At 44.8% G+C, this 17,092-nt stretch overlaps 1 protein-coding gene across 1 annotated transcript in view; it reads right to left on the bottom strand.

The window, feature by feature from the left end:
• Positions 1-17,092, bottom strand: part of SCGN (secretagogin, EF-hand calcium binding protein) — a 200,683-nt gene that overhangs the window by 38,125 nt on the left and 145,466 nt on the right. The gene's annotated exons all lie outside the window — the stretch shown is intronic.

Below are 17,092 nucleotides of genomic sequence, written 5' to 3'. Positions count from 1 at the left end.
TGGCCTCTTACAAGGCTCTACAGTACGGGAGGTTTCATGCGCGGTCCTTCCAACTGGATCTCCTTGACAAGTGGTCGGGATCCCATCTACATATGCACCAGAGGATACGTCTGTCACCAAAGGCCAGGATTTCACTCCTCTGGTGGTTGCAACTACCTTACCTTCTGGAGGGCCGCAGGTTTGGGATTCAGGACTGGATCCTTCTAACCACGGATGCAAGTCTCCGGGGATGGGGCGCATTCACTCAAGGGGATGTCTTCCAAGGAAGGTAGTCAAATCTGGAAGCCGGCCTGCCAATAAACATTCTGGAACTAGGAGCCGTCTACAATGGTCTTCTTCAAGTGGCCCATCTTCTAAGAAATCGGGCCGTTCAAGTGCAGTCGGACAATGTGACAATGGTGGCTTACATAAACCGACAGGGTGGAACGAAGAACAGAGCTGCAATGTCAGAGGTAACAAGAATCATTCTCTGGGCAGAAATACACGTGTTGGCGCTGTCAGCAATCTTCATTCCGGGAGTAGACAACTGGGAAGCGGACTTCCTCAGCAGACACGATCTCCAGGGGAGTGGGGTCTCGATCCGGAGGTGTTCAAGGAGATAACAGATCTTTGGGGCGTACCCCAGATAGACATGATGGCCTCTCGTCTCAACAAGAAGCTTTGAGGTATTGTTCCAGGTCGAGGGACCTGCAAGCAGTGGCGGTGGACGCCCTAGTGACTCTGTGGGGGTTCCAGTCAGTGTACGTGTTTCCTCCACTTCCACTCATCCGAAGAGTTCTAAAGCTCATAAGGAGAACAAGGGTTCAAGCGATCCTCATTGCTCCAAACTGGCCAAGAATGGCTTGGTACGCGGATCTTCTGGATCTACTGCGAGAAGAGAAGAGCCGAGGCCTCTTCCTCTTCGGGAGGACCTGCTGCAGCAGGGGCCGTTCACCTATCAAGTCTTACCACGGCTACGTTTGACGGCATGGAGGTTGAACGCCTGATACTAGCTCGAAAGGGCATTCCGAACAAGGTTATTCCTACCCTGATACAGGCTAGGAAAGGAGTAACGTCTAAACATTATAATCGGATTTGGAAAAAATATGTATCTTGGTGTGAGTCCAAGAAGTTTCCTACGGTGGATTTTAACTGGGACGTTTTCTCCTCTTCCTGCAAGCAGGTGTGGATATGGTCCTCAAGTTGGTATCTGTAAAGATCCAGATTTCGGCACTATCCATTTTCTTCCAGAAACAGTTGGCTGCCCTCCCTGAGGTTCAGACTTTTTTGAAGGGAGTTCTGCACATCCAACCTCCCTTTGTACCGCCTACGGCGCCCTGGGATCTTAACGTGGTGTTTTAGTTCCTCCAGTTGGACTGGTTTGAGCCTCTACAGGAGGTTGAGGTCAAGTTTCTCACGTGGAAGGCTGTCACTTTGTTGGCCTTAGCTTCTGCTAGACGTGTGTCGGAGTTGGGGGCTTTGTCATGTAAAAGCCCATACTTGATCTTCCATGAAGATAGAGCTGAGCTCCGGACACGTCAGCAGTTCTTTTTTCCGAAGGTTGTGTCGGCATTTCATATCAACCAACCTATTGTGGTGCCAGTGGCTACTGACTCCTCAGTTTCATCAAAGTCCTTGGATGTTGTAAGGGCTCTTAAAATCTTTGTGAAGAGGACTGCTCATCACAGAAAATCGGACTCTTTGTCCTGTATGATCCCAAAAAACTTGGGCGTCCTGCTTCTAAGCAGACTATCTCTTGCTGGATCAGGTTCACTATCCAGCATGCGTATTCTACGGCAGGATTGCCGTGTCCTACGTCTGTTAAGGCCCACTCTACTCTTAAGGTGGGTTCTTCCTGGGCGGCTGCCTGGGGTGTCTCGGCTTTACAACTTTGCCGAGCTGCAACTTGGTCTGGGTCGAACACGTTTGCAAAGTACTACAAGTTCGATACTTTGGCCTCCGATGATCTGAAGTTCAGTCAATCAGTTCTGCAGAAGCCTCTGCGCTCTCCCTCCCGTTCTGGGAGCTTTGGTACATCCCCATGGTACTAATGTGGACCCCAGCATCCTCTGGGACGAAGAGAAAATAGGATTTTGGTTACCTACCAGTAAATCCTTTTCTCGTAGTCCGTAGAGGATGCTGGGCGCCCGCCCAGCGCTTCATCTTCCTGCTATCGTTATTTAGTTCAGTACAACTTCATTTTAGTTGAGTACTGCATTGTTACTTGGTATGTAATGTTTCAGCGGTTGCTGAGTTTTCAAGCTAAGTTAGCTTGATGTGCCTGGTATGTGTGAGCTGGTATGAATCTCGCCACTATCTGTGTTAAATCCTTCTCTCGAAGATGTCCGTCTCCTCAGGCACAGTTTCTAGACTGAGTCTGGTAGGAGGGGCATAGAGGAAGGAGCCAGCCCACACTCTCAAACTCTTAAAGTGCCAATTGCTCCTGGTGGACCCATCTATACCCCATGGTACTAATGTGGTTCCCAGCATCCCCTACGGACTACGAGAAAAGGATTTACCGGTAGGTAACCAAAATACTATTTTTTGGGTTTGTGCGCTGGAGTTCACGTGACCTATGGCACTAGGACTTGTGGAGCAGGGCACCACACAGATGGTAACTGGGAAATAAAATTAAGACCTAATTCATTCCATGTTGGTGGCAGCCACACAGCTTAATTACAAAGCATGTTAGTTATTTGGCCATCCCAAGGTTGTGATGAGGGAAACGTTCTTAAACTGACTACTAGGTAGATGTGTCTATGTGGTCATGTAACTTACTGCTAGAATCACTGTGTTACAGCACCAGCTAGGTGACTGTAAAGCCTCACTAAACTGACAAATCCTTCAAATGAGCAGAGTCTCGGCTCTACCCTCTGTGGGAAGTGCAGCTGCTGCTACAGAGACGCTACCTGCCGTTTCCACGGTGGCCTGTGCTGTTTATATACGGCAATGATCCCAATTGAGCACTTTCTTAGGTAATATATTGTGTGCCGGCTGTTTCTAAAGCTACAGCAGAGACAGGACATCACCTCTTAAAACCAACAGGCACTCTCTGTAGAGCCGCAACTGGTGTGTGTGTGTGTGTGTGTGTGTGTGTGTGTGTGAATGGGGGGGCGCGGGGGGCATGCGACCTGGGCACTGGTTTTCAACGGGGTACTGAGAGCCGTGCCTCTGCTTCACCTCTGGGCCATCCCTCGGCTGCTGTGACGTACATGGATGATTCACGGCATTTGCTGCTGTTCCCAGGGCTGACTCAGGGGCTGGACTGTAGTGCTCCTCTCTGCACCCACACTGTAAGAACCTGGCCATGTGCCCCATCTTAACCGCGCCTTCAGGTCATGCCTTCCTCCTAGACAGGCACAAAGTTGAGGCCAGCATTTAGTGCACAGTCCTCCCTGTGTCCGCCTCTGGCTCCACCTCTCCCAGGTGCCCTGCACACACTGAGCTGCCTAGGGGTTCACACAGCAACTGTCACAGAGGGCTTTCCCACAGCACTGCCTCACACCGGCACCTAAACACTCTCCAATGATCAGTATATAAGCATTTTATATTTAAAATGTTGAGATGAGTAGCCGAATATTTCCCACATGAGCTGCTGAACTCCACTGGGTCCTAACAGCTTTCCTCACAGATGCAGCAGGTGGGAGGAGCAAGGGGGGTATGGTGTAGCGATGTAGTTTAGCATATAAGGCATGTAGTGTAGTGCATTGCATAGGTACATATAGTATAGTGGTGTAGGGCAGCATGTAGGGGATGTAGTGTAGTGATGTTGTGCAGTGTATAGAGGGGATATAGTGTAGTAATGTAGTGCAGTGTATAGGTGGTGTAGTGTAGTGATGAAGTGTAGCATATAGGATAATGTAGTGGTGTAGTGAAGTGTATAGGGGCATATAGTGTAGGGGTATAGGGGTATGCAGTAAAGTGGTTTAGTGCAGTGTGTAGGGGATGTAGTATAGTAATGTTGTGCAGCGTATAGAGGTCATATAGGGGGTCATTCCAAGTTGATCGCTAGGTGCCGTTGTTCGCTGCGTAGCGATCATCAAAAAAAGGCTAATCTGGCATGCGTATGCACCGCAATGTACATGCGCGTCGTACGTGTACGAAGTCCTTTGTGGTTTTGCACTAGTTCTAGCGACGATTCCAAACGCACAGCCGAACGCAAGGAGACTGACAGGAAGAGGGCGTTTATGGGTGTCAACTGACCGTTTTCTGGGAGTGTTTGGAAAACTGCAGCCGTGGTTGGGCGTTTACTGGGCGGGTATCTGACGTCATTACCGTGTCACTCGTCGCAGCAATCATTGCACAGGATAAGTAACTACAGGGCTGGTCTTGTTTTGCACAAAATGTGTTTGCAATCACTCTGCTGCACAGGCGTTCGCACTCCTGCAAAGCGAAAATACACTCCCCCGTGGGCGGCGACTATGCGTTTCCACGGCTGCTAAAAACTGATAGCAAGCGATCAACTCGGAATGACCCCCATGGTGTAGTAATGTAATGCAGTGTATAGGGGGATGTAGTGTAGTGATGAAGTGCACTGTATAGGGAGATGTAGTGTAGTGATGTGGTGCAGTGATATAGTGCAACGTATGCGGACATACAGAGGGCATGTAGTAGAACATGCTGCTGGGGGCCAGTGTGACAGAGAAGGGGGAGCACCAAATTGCTTCCTTGCTCCGGGTGACAAAATCCTAGTTTCATCCCTGCTCTCTGCTCCATTATTATTACAACACGCTGGGGTATATTTACTAAAATTCGTATTTTTCCGAATGAGGTTAAAGTTCAATCATGAATGACATTGAAAGTGTAAAATTGCAACTTTTTGAATTTATTACGACTAATTTACTAAGCTGTCGTATTCTGCATTTTCGTATTTACCGATGTCGATGTCATTCGTATTTTTTGGCAGTGTTTTACGGGAGTGAATTGTAAAACACTGCCGACTTTAACACAATGAATCTCGGCCGGATCTGTGAGATCCGTGCTGGCCTTCATTGTGCACCTTTCGTAAAAAATAAAACATTGTTAAAATTAAAAAAAAAATGCGTGGGGTCCCCCCTCCTAAGCAAAACCAGCCTCGGGCTCTTTGAGCCGGTCCTGGTTGAAAAAATATGGGTAAAAAATTGACCGGGGTTCCCCCATATTTAATCAACCAGCACCGGGCTCTGCGCCTGGTCCTGGTTCCAAAAATACGGGGGACAAAAAGCGTAGGGGTCCCCCGTATTTCTGAAACCAGCACCGGGCTCCACTAGCCAGATACATAATGCCACAGCCGGGGGACACTTTTATATTGGTCTTTGCGGCCCTGGCATTACATACCCAACTAGTCACCCCTGGCCGTGGTACCCTGGAGGAGTGGGGGCCCCTTCAATCAAGGGGTACCCCCTCCAGCCACCCAAGGGCCAGGGGTGAAGCAAGAGGCTGTCCCCCCCATCCAAGGGCGGCGGATGGGGGACTGATGGCCTTTTTGACAAAATTTGAATATTGTTTTTAGTAGCAGTACTACAAGTACCAGCAAGCCTCCCCCGCAAGCTGGTACTTGGAGAACCACAAGTACCAGCATGCGGTGGAAAACCGAGCCCGCTGGTACCTGTAGTACTACTACTAAAAAAATACCCCAATAAAAACAGAAGACACACACCTTGAAAGTAAAAGTTTAATTCATACATCCACACCTCCAAACATACATACTTACCTATGTTCACACGAGGGTCGGTCCTCTTCTCCATGTAGAATCCATGGGGTACCTGTTGGAAAAATTATACTCACATAATCCAGTGTAGATCGGTCCTCTTCTGTTCTATTTGTAATCCACGTACTTTGCAAAATAAAAAAAACGGACACCCGACCACGCACTGAAAGGGGCCCCATGTTTTCACATGGGACCCCTTTCCCCGACTGCCAGGAACCCCCCCTGACTTCTGTCTAAGAGGGTTCCTTCAGCCAATCAGGGAGCGCCACGTCGTGGCACCCTCCTGATTGGCTGTGTGCTCCTGTAGTGCATGTCAGGCAGCACACGGCAGTGATACAATGTAGCGCCTATGCGCTCCATTGTAACCAATGGTGGGAACTTTGTGGTCAGCGGTGAGGTTACTTTCGGTTACTTTCGGTTTGGAGGTGTGGATGTATGAATTAAACTTTTACTTTCAAGGTGTGTGTCTTCTGTTTTTATTGGGGTATTTTTTTAGTAGTAGTACTACAGGTACCAGCGGGCCCGGTTTTCCACCGCATGCTGGTACTTGTGGTTCTCCAAGTACCAGCTTGCGGGGGAGGCTTGCTGGGACTTGTAGTACTGCTACTAAAAACAATATTCAAATTTTGTCAAAAAGGCTATCAGCCCCCCATCCGCCGCCCTTGGATGGGGGGGACAGCCTCGGGCTTCACCCCTGGCCCTTGGGTGGCTGGAGGGGGGGGGACCCCTTGATTGAAGGGGCCCCAACTCCTCCAGGGTACCCCGGCAAGGGGTGACTAGTTGGGTATGTAATGCCAGGGCCGCAGGGACCAATATAAAAGTGTCCCCCGGCTGTGGCATTATGTATCTGGCTAGTGGAGCCCGGTGCTGGTTTCAGAAATACGGGGGACCCCTACGCTTTTTGTCCCCCGTATTTTTGGAACCAGGACCAGGCGCAGAGCCCGGTGCTGGTTGATTAAATATGGGGGAACCCCGGTCAATTTTTTCCCATATTTTTTCAACCAGGACCGGCTCAATGAGCCCGGGGCTGGTTTTGCTTAGGAGGGGGGACCCTACGCATTTTTTTTTTTTGGCAAATTTAACACTTTCCCACCCCTTCCCACTGATAAACATGTACGGATCTCCGTGCATGCCTATCAGAACACGGTAAAAAAAAAAGCAGGTCTGTTTTATTTTAGCACTTTTTCACGATTGGTATTTTTTCACGGCAGTGTTTGGCTATTGTCAGCAGTGTTTGTGAATTACACTTTTTAGTAAATGACCGAGTTCTACCAAAATACAGGCGTATTTGACCGATGGTGTATTCATTCGTATTTTTTTTCTTGGACTTCCAAAAAAATACGAATGCCCTCATCACTGCCGTGATTTGAGTTTAGTAAATTCCCGAGATGACACTTTGAAGAAAAAACACCATCTTGGTCAAAATCGGGACCTTAGTAAATATACCCCGCTGTGTCTTCTGTATCCTTACAGAAGAAATCAGCTAAAACATATACATTCATTTTTATCTACAGAATATGCAGAATTTGGGATAATTATAATGCAAATAAAAGTTGGACAGTGCTTTATTTATTTATTTATTTATTTATTTATACATACCATATCAGTGCATTTAGATACTGTACATGGATATACCAACTCCTGTTTCTTTTCCCCAATGAGAAAATATACCTAAATAAGTGAATGTTTTTAATGTCTTTTAATACTGTTTATGAAACCTGCTTTTTCTTTTAATAATAAATTACAGTTTAATAAATTGAGTGAACTAATGTATGATTTATTTTACAGAGGAGACAGATGCATTTTCAGCATTATGGGACTAATTCAGGGTTGATCGCAAAAGCATAATATTTCTCTAATAGGTAAAACCATGTAGAACTGCAGGGGGGGCTGATGTAACATGTGCAGAGAAAGTTAGATTTGGGTGGGGTGTGTTCAAACTGAAATCTAAATTGCAGTGTAAAAATAAAGCAGCCAGTATTTACCCTGCACAGAAACAATATAATCCAGGCTTTTTTAGGCTTCATGGGATACTGGAAGGTCAAGTAAATTAATATTTTTTTGGTTAAGGAAAGTTTTACTGTATGTGCTTTTAATTAGAGATGAGCGGGTTCGGTTCCTCGAGATCCGAACACCCCGAACTTCACCTATTTTACACGATTCCGAGACAGCCTCGGATCTTCCCACCTTGCTCGGTTAACCCAAACGCGCCCGAACGTCATCATCCCGCTGTCGGATTCTCGCGAGATTCGTATTCTATATAAAGAGTCGCGCATCGCCGCTATTTTCACTCGTGCATTGGAGATTGAACTGAGAGGACGTGGCTGCGTTCTCTCCCTGAAAAGCTCTGTAATCTGTGCTCAGTGTGCTGCAAATATCTGTGCTCAGTGTGCTGCAAATATCTGTGCTCAGTGTGCTGAAAATATCTACGTTCTCTGCCTGAAAACGCTCCATATCTGTGCTCAGTGTGCTGCAAATATCTGTGCTCAGTGTGCTTTATTGTGGGGACTGGGGACCACCAGTATAATAGTAGTACAGGATAGTAGGCCATTGCTGTATCTTGCAGCTCTGTGTCACTGCAAGTATCCATTCCATATCTGTGCTGCATTTTTGTGAGCAGTATATATAGTATTACAGTGCAGCATTTTGGTGACCAACAGTATATAGATGTACAGTACATTAGGCCATTGCTGTAGTATCTTGCAGCTCTGTGTCACTGCAAGTATCCATTTCATATCTGTGCTGCATTATTGTGAGCAGTATATAGTAGGAGAGTGCAGCATTTTGGTGAACAGCAGTATAAATATATAGTACAGTACAGTAGGCCATTGCTGTATATTGCAGCTCTGTGTCACTGCAAGTATCCATTCCATATCTGTGCTGCATTTTTGTGAGCAGTATATATAGTAGTACAGTGAAGCATTTTGGTGACCAACAGTATATAGTTGAACAGTACAGTAGGCCATTGCTGTATTTTGCAGCTCTGTGTCACTGCAAGTATCCATTCCATACATGTGCTGCATTATTGTGAGCAGTATATAGTAGGACAGTGCAGCATTTTGGTGACCAACAGTATATAGTTGTACAGTACAGTAGGCCATTGCTGTAGTATCTTGCAGCTCTGTGTCACTGCAAGTATCCATTTCATATCTGTGCTGCATTATTGTGAGCAGTATATAGTAGGACAGTGCAGCATTTTGGTGAACAGCAGTATACATATATAGTACAGTACAGTAGGCCATTGCTGTATCTTGCAGCTCTGTGTCACTGCAAGTATCCATTCCATATCTGTGCTGCATTTTTGTGAGCAGTATATATAGTATTACAGTGATGCATTTTGATGACCAACAGTATATAGTTGTACAGTACAGTAGGCCATTGCTGTATCTTGCAGCTCTGTGTCACTGCAAGTATCCATTCCATATCTGTGCTGCATTATTGTGAGCAGTATATAGTAGGACAGTACAGCATTTTGGTGACCAACAGTATATAGTTGTAGAGTACAGTAGGCCATTGCTGTATCTTGCAGCTCTGTGTCACTGCAAGTATCCATTCCATATCTGTGCTACATTTTTGTGAGCAGTATATATAGTATTACAGTGCAGCATTTTGGTGACCAACAGTATATAGTTGTACAGTACAGTAGGCCATTGCTGTATCTTGTAGCTCTGTGTCACTTCTAGTATCCTGATCAGTGCTCTATATCTGCTGCATTGTTGTGACCATTATGTATACTGTACTGAGCGATGTGTGAGATACACCTGGGGATTATACACCCTATATACTGTACTGTGTGATGTGTGAGATAAACCTGGGGATTATACACCCTATATTATTATTATTATTATTATTATTATTATCCTTTATTTATATGGCACCACAAGGGTTCTGCAGCTCCCAATTACAGAGTACATAAATAATCAAACAGGAAAACAGCAAATTACAGTTGATGACAGTATAGGACAAGTACAGGGTAAATACACATAGTTACATCAGCAGATGACACTGGAATAAGTATCAGGTGGCAGAAGACTGCTGGATGTGGTACAGTTGAAGATTATTTAAGTAAGACAAAGGATAAGCACATGAGGGAAGAGGGCCCTGCTCATGAGAGCTTACAATCTAAAGGGGAAGGGTAGACAGACACGGGTGACACAGATGGGGTACATAGAGAACGTGGAACAGAGGGTTAGGATGAGATTTGGCTGGGTTTGGTGAAGAAGTGGACCCCCAGAAGGCACAAGTCAATACTTAACACTGCAACATTTTACTGGGTTATGCAGGAGAAAATTAAAAATAGGGGAATATAAAAATAAAAAAAAAGAATCAATAACTTCTACCGCTTTCAAAAAGGTCAATGGAAGCTGAAATAATGGACAACTACCTCATGGAAGCCAGATATAGTATACCAAACAGTACTTAGCAGAGTTAGGAATGAGTGCTTATGAAATACAGTAACATTTTGTCATAATATTTCAGAAACTGCATGGCTGGTCTCTTGCACTCTTTTGCTCTAATACACCACCTGCTTTTGGATTTATATTCAAAAACATTGTCTCCATAATCCCAAAAACGTCAGTCTTCTTGGAAAGTGGTTTGTTCCTTTGTAAGGGAAAGAGAACAAACGTTTTCAAACAACGGTTTCTCAATTTCTTTTTCCTCTGGGAAGGGATTGTGGATTCGCAGGAATATCTGAGCATTTCTGTAATCAGAAAGCAGCGACTTTCTACAAATGTTTACGAATAATTCCAGTGATTTTGTCATTTTCTTCCAGTGATTTGGACCAATAATACCATTGATTAGAACGAATAATTCCAGTGATTTTGTCATTTTCTTCCAGTGATTTGGACCAATAATACCATTGATTAGAACGAATAATTCCAGTGATTTTGTCATTTTCTTCCAGTGATTTGGACCAATAATACCATTGATTAGAACAAATAATTCTTGTGATATTGAGGTGTTTGTGTCGCTTAGCTTAGCCGTCCAGCGACCACAGTGCACCTCTTTTTCTCTTTTCTTTGCATCATGTGCTGTTTGGGGCCAATTTTTTTAAGTGCCATCCTGTCTGACACTTCCGTATATGTTCAGTGGTACTGCCATTTGATATAATTCCCGACATTACTGCCATTTAATTCCAGTGATTTTGTCATTTTCTTCCAGTGATTTGGACCAATAATACAGTTGATTAGAACGAATAATTCCAGTGATTTTGTCATTTTCTTCCAGTGATTTGGACCAATAATACCATTGATTAGAACGAATAATTCCAGTGATTTTGTCATTTTCTTCCAGTGATTTGGACCAATAATACCATTGATTAGAACAAATAATTCTTGTGATATTGAGGTGTTTGTGTCGCTTAGCTTAGCCGTCCAGCGACCACAGTGCACCTCTTTTTCTCTTTTCTTTGCATTATGTTCTGTTTGGGGCCAATTTTTTGAAGTGCCATCCTGTCTGACACTGCAGTGCCACTCCTAGATGGGCCAGGGGTTTGTGCCACCCTCTTGGGTCGCTTTGCTTAGTCATCCAGCAACCTCGGTGCAAATTTTAGGACTAAAAATAGTATTGTGAGGTGTGAGGTGTTCAGAATAGACTGGAAATGAGTGGAAATTGTGGTTATTGAGGTCAATAATACTATAGGATCAAAATTACCCCCAAATTCTATGATTTAAGCTGTTTTTGAGGGTTTTTTGAAAAAAAAACACCCAAATCCAAAACACACCCGAATCCAACAAAAAAATTGTCAGGGAGGTTTTGCCAAAATGCGTCCGAATCCAAAACACGGCCGCGGAACCGAATCCAAAACCAAAACATAAAACCCGAAAAATTTCCGTTGCACATCTCTACTTTTAATATTGTGTTATATACAGTTAGGCTTTTATTGTGATTTTATATATGTGTTTTTGCAATACATCTTTCACAAATCCATAATGGTGAATCCTTTTGTCAAGTTATTACCTATTCTATGGGAGGGGGGGGGGGTTCAGTATGGTATGCCGGCGGTCGGGCTCCCGGCGACCAGCATACCGGCGCCGGGAGCCCGACCGCCGGCTTACCGACAGTGTTTCGAGCGCAAATGAGCCCCTTGCGGGCTTGCTGTGCTCGCCACGCTACGGGCACGGTGGCGCGCTATGCGCGTCACGCTATTTTATTCTCCCTCCAGGGGGGTCGTGGACCCCCACGAGGGAGAATAAGTGTCGGTATGCCAGCTGTCGGGATTCCGGCACCGGTATACTGTGCGCCGGGATCCCATCAGTCGGCATACTGAAGACCACCCCTATGGGGGGAATTCAATTAAAGGAGGAGAAACATCGTTTCCTAATGTTTCGCCTGTATTTCTTTTTGGACAATCCAATTTGGCAGCATGAAAAAAAAAAACACTTTTCTACCAAAAACAGGCAGGTTCAGTGAAACCTGTGCGTTTTCGAGTGAAACAGCTCCGTTTTTGGATGAAAATGGGTATACTTTTGGGAGTTTGTTTCTACTGTCTGAGGCAGAAGAAACATTGGGGGTCATTCCGAGTTGATCGCTAGCTGCCGTTGTTCACAGCGCAGCGATCAGGCTAAAAATGGGCATTTCTGTGCATGCGCATGAGCCGCAAAGCGCACGAGCGTCGTACGAGTACAAAGCCCGTTGTGGTTGGGCACAGGTTGTAGCGAAGTTTTCAGTCGCACTGACGGCCGCAAGGAGATTGACAGGAAGGGGGCGTTTCTGGTTGTCAATTGACCGTTTTCAGGGAGTGTTTGCAAAAACGCAGGCGTGTCTGAAAAAATGCAGGCGTGGCTGGGCGTTCGCTGGGCGGGTGTATGATGTCAAATCTAGACACGAATAGGCTGAAGTGATCGCAAACGCTGAGTAGGTTCAGAGCTACTTTGAAACTGCACAAACTGTTTTTGCAGAGCTCGGCTGCACAAGCGTTCGAACTTCTGCTAAGCTAAAATACACTCCCCAGTGGGCGGCGGCATAGCGTTTGCACGGCTGCTAAAACTGCTTGCGAGCGATCAACTCGGAATGACCCCCATAATCCCTAATAAACCGGGGCTCGCAGTGGATTATCTGGGAAATTTATATAGCCCCGGGTGTAACAATTACCCACAGTCACTGAAAGGTAATTGAATTCCCCCCATTATGTTGCTTAATGCCCACAAGAGTAGAACTTTATTTATGTTGAACGACAGCTTCCATTACTGTATGGCCATGTGTCTGGACCTTTCGCTATATGTTGAAACTTGCAATTATTTGTCTTTATTGTATTGTGAACAGTAACTTACAGCAAAACCTCTACAGTGGTAACAGAGCTCTGGCACATGCTTACTTACACAGCTGGTAAATATGATCTATCTGACAATAAATATAATAACCTCACAATCAATGTACAGTGTGGGTCTGATTTAGAGGTGGACACAGACATAGCCACAACAGCGACTTTATGCAAATGCCGGTACAAAGCCCTTTCCTGGTGTACGTCCGGGCGTATGACTGTATAAGGACAGAGACACCCACTTGTAGCATCTGTAGATGCTGTACTATCACCTGGTGCGTCTTTAGACCTATGGCAGGTGCAGATTTTACATGTGAGTATAGCCTCCAGAATGAGCGATTGAGCATCTGGGTCCATTCATTCTGTGGAGCATTTATGAGGTCAGTCACCGATGTTGGACAAGTTGGTCTAGCTCTCAATCTCCGTTCCTGTTCATCCCAAAGGTGCTTAATGGGGTGAGGTCAGGGCTTTGTGCAGGCCAGTCAAGTTATTCCACACCAAACTTATCAAACCATGTCTTTATATTCTGTGCTTTGTACACTGGGGCACAGTCATGTTGGACTAGAAAAGGGCCCTCTCCAAACTATTGCCACAAATTTGGAAGCATAGCATTATCCAAAATGTCTTGGTATGCTGAAGCGTTAAGATTGCCCTTCACTGTGGATAAGGGGCCTAGCGACAACCCTGAAAAACATCCCCATACCATTATCCCTCCTCCACCAAACTTCACAGGTGGCATAATGCAGTCAGGCAGGTAACATTCTCCTGGCGGACTCGCCCATCCGACTGTCAAACAGAGAATAGTGATTTGTCACTCCACAGAACATGTTTCCATTGCTCCACAGTCCAGTGTCAGTGTGCTTTACACCACTCCATCTGACGACTGGCATTGGGCTTGGTGATGTGAGGCTTGCATGCAGTGGCGACCATGAAAACACATTCCATTAAGCTCCCAGCGCATAGTTTTTGTGCTTACATTAATGCCAACGGAAGTTCAGAACTCTTCAGCTATGGAATCAGCAGAGCGTTGGCAACTTTTACGCATCATGCGCCTTAGCAATCATTGACTCACTTTCACTTTCTAATATCACTTACAGTTGGCTGTAGAATATCCAGCAGGGGTGAATTTTACTAACCATCATATCACAAAGGTGGCATCCGATCACAGTACCACGCTTGAAGTCACTGAACTCTTCAGAACGACCTATTCTGTATCATAAATGTTTGCAAATGGAGACTGCATGGTTAGGAGCTTGATTTTATATACCTGTGGCATCGGGTCTGAGTGAAACACCTGAATTCAATAATTAACAGATGTGGCCAAATACTTTTGTCCAATTGGTGTACCTAGTTTAATCCTTATGTCCTCATCTCACATGCAGAGTATTATGAGCCTAGTTGATCGCAGCAGCAAATTTGTTAGCAGTTGGGCAAAACCATGTGCACTGCAGGGGGGCAGATATAACATGTGCAGAGAGTGATATTTGGGTGGGGTGTGTTCAAACTGAAAATCTAAAGTGCAGTGTAAAAATAAAGCAGCCAGTATTTACCCTGCACAGAAACAAAATAAACCACCCAAATCTAATTCTCTCTGCAAATGTTATATCTGTCCCACCTGCAGTGCACATGGTTTTGCCCATCTGCTAACAAATGTGCTGCTGTGATCAACTCTGAATTAGGCCCTATATTCCTTATTATAAATATACAACTATATATTTGAAATCGGATTTTTGCCTGAAATTGCTTGTTGAAAACTCAGAAACATAATGGTGTTGTCATTATGAGGTTGTGTAGAACTGACTGATTAGTTATTAAAGCAGCATTACCTTGTACTTATTATGTACACCGAAGTAAAAGCAAAATCAAGTGTAAAATACCTTGTGTCCTAACCTATCCACTAAAGCGCTAACCCATAGTTGAAACTGATACTCATTTACCGTTAAGGTAAACCTAATCTACTTTTAATTATCTAAACCCACCCCACATAAATGATTTAAATCCACCCCACATACTAATCTACCAACTCCATTACTAAGGCTAATGGTTCTGATTCAGATTTGAAGAATTGGTTACTCACACTGTGTGCTCATAAATGAATGTTGATCTTCACCTATATTCAGAGACGACTGCAATTATGCAACTGCACTGCCCCAATCACTTGTAAAGCTAGACATCAGAAGTTTCAGTCCTATTCTTGGTGCAAGAGATTTTTATGAAATCAAATGGATTCCTGCGTACTCTCACCTCTAAATAGTCTTCTGTCCATGACATATCCTCAGAACACTTGGCCTACATGAGAAGTTGCCACCTAGCCACACCTACTCAGTGAATGTGTGACTGATATGTTTGCCACTCTGCATCACCTGTAGTTGCAGAAAACGGACTTGTGTTCAACTCTAAATCAGCCCATGCTATCTTCACTATCACATGATCATGTGCCGTTTACTACTGCTGGCCAGCCACTAGCAAATAAGCTTACCTCCCACACTTTCAGATCTTGGGCTGGAGGTAATAGGGTTCAAGTTTAAAAAAAGTATGAGTTTCTCGCTAAACTCACACTCTTTTTCAACTTGCACATGTAATAGAGTGTGAGAACATGCACATTTGCATGTTTCTCACATACCCACAACTCAAATGGCCAGAACTCGCATCCAAATGTTTCCATATAGAAAACATACAACTCAGCCAATATAATAGGGTGCAAGTTCTAAACTCGCAATGGTGGGAACCGCTATGTTATTAGTGGTCAACCTAGCAGATCTCACCATTGAAGTCAATGGTGGGAACCTCTGGGTTATTAGGAGTCAGCCTAGCAATTCCCACAATTGAAGCGTTGATTGACAGTCCGCTCCCAGCCAATCAGTGGGCTGCATCAATGGAATTGGCTGCTGATTGACTCTCATAATGACAGGACTCACGTGGGTCCCTTAATTCGGTTAAATAAGCACTATGTGTATACAGTCTGGCATGGTATAGGGTTTTGCTTTGTTTTTTAACCCCTTGGATGCCTACATGGATTGAAGAGGACCTGATCTACACCAGGCATAGTTGAGTATGTGCGAGTGTGTGAATTAAACTTCTACTCTCATGGTGTGTGTGTCCTTTTATTTGAATTATTTTTTACAGGGGGACTATAGGTTCTTCAATGCCTTTTACTTGTGGTTCTCCAAGTACCAGCATGCGGGGGTGGCTTGCTGGGACCTGTAATCCTAATGTAAAAAATAATATTATTTACAAATGCTCAATCTGAATGCTATCAGCTCAGCACCCACAGCCCAGGGGTGTAAGGGATAGCCCTGGACTTCAGCCCAGGCTTTTGGTGCCCTGGATAGGGAGACCCCTTTATTGGGGGGAGACCCACACTTTCCAGGAAACCATTATGGTTATTGCTTCATTCACGGAACCTCATCAAGTGTGTTCCCTGGCTGTGGCATTACGACCCTGGTAGTGGAGCCCGGTGCTGGTTCTAAAAATTTTGTGGACCAGTACTTGCTTTGAGACCAATATTTTTAGAAACAGGCTGGCCCAGGAGCCCAGTGTTGGTTCTTAAAATACAGGGGAACCTCACACATTTCTTCCATGTATTTTTAGAACCAGGGCTGACTCAAAGACCATGGGGCTGGTTATGCTTTTGGGGACGGGGGACCCCTCCATTGGTTTTTTTTTCTGTTTTTTAACTATTTTTCTAACTTTTAAACACAGAAGCATGCACGGAGCTCACTGATCTGTGCATGCTTCTGTCAAACTCACACCTTGTACTGAAACTCCCATTACAAGGTGCAAGTTTAACCACAAAAACACTTGCATGGACTCGCCATCGTAATAACCTCAAACTCTCAAATTTGCAGGCTATTACATTTGTGAGTTGTGGGACAAACTCACACCTTCAAACCGTGTGAGAAGGTGTGACTTTGATCCGTCAATTTAACTCACCCCCTATTACATTTTGCCCCTTGTCTGTAACTTTACTGGGCATCCAAGTATGTGACCAAATTTCACAGTTCTGGGTTTTCTTTGATCAGGTCTTAGGCCCAATCAATGAATGTGCATATAACAATTGTCTGATGATGACTAAACATAAATACACATGGGACTATCCCTGAAAAGGTTTTGATGCTTGGAGCTTTGAGTCCCAAACAGAATAGTGATTTACAGTAATT

This window comes from Pseudophryne corroboree, chromosome 5, assembly GCF_028390025.1.
Source record: "Pseudophryne corroboree isolate aPseCor3 chromosome 5, aPseCor3.hap2, whole genome shotgun sequence".
Taxonomy (NCBI): Eukaryota; Metazoa; Chordata; class Amphibia; order Anura; family Myobatrachidae; genus Pseudophryne; species Pseudophryne corroboree.
This window is presented reverse-complemented; position numbering and strand designations above follow the sequence as displayed.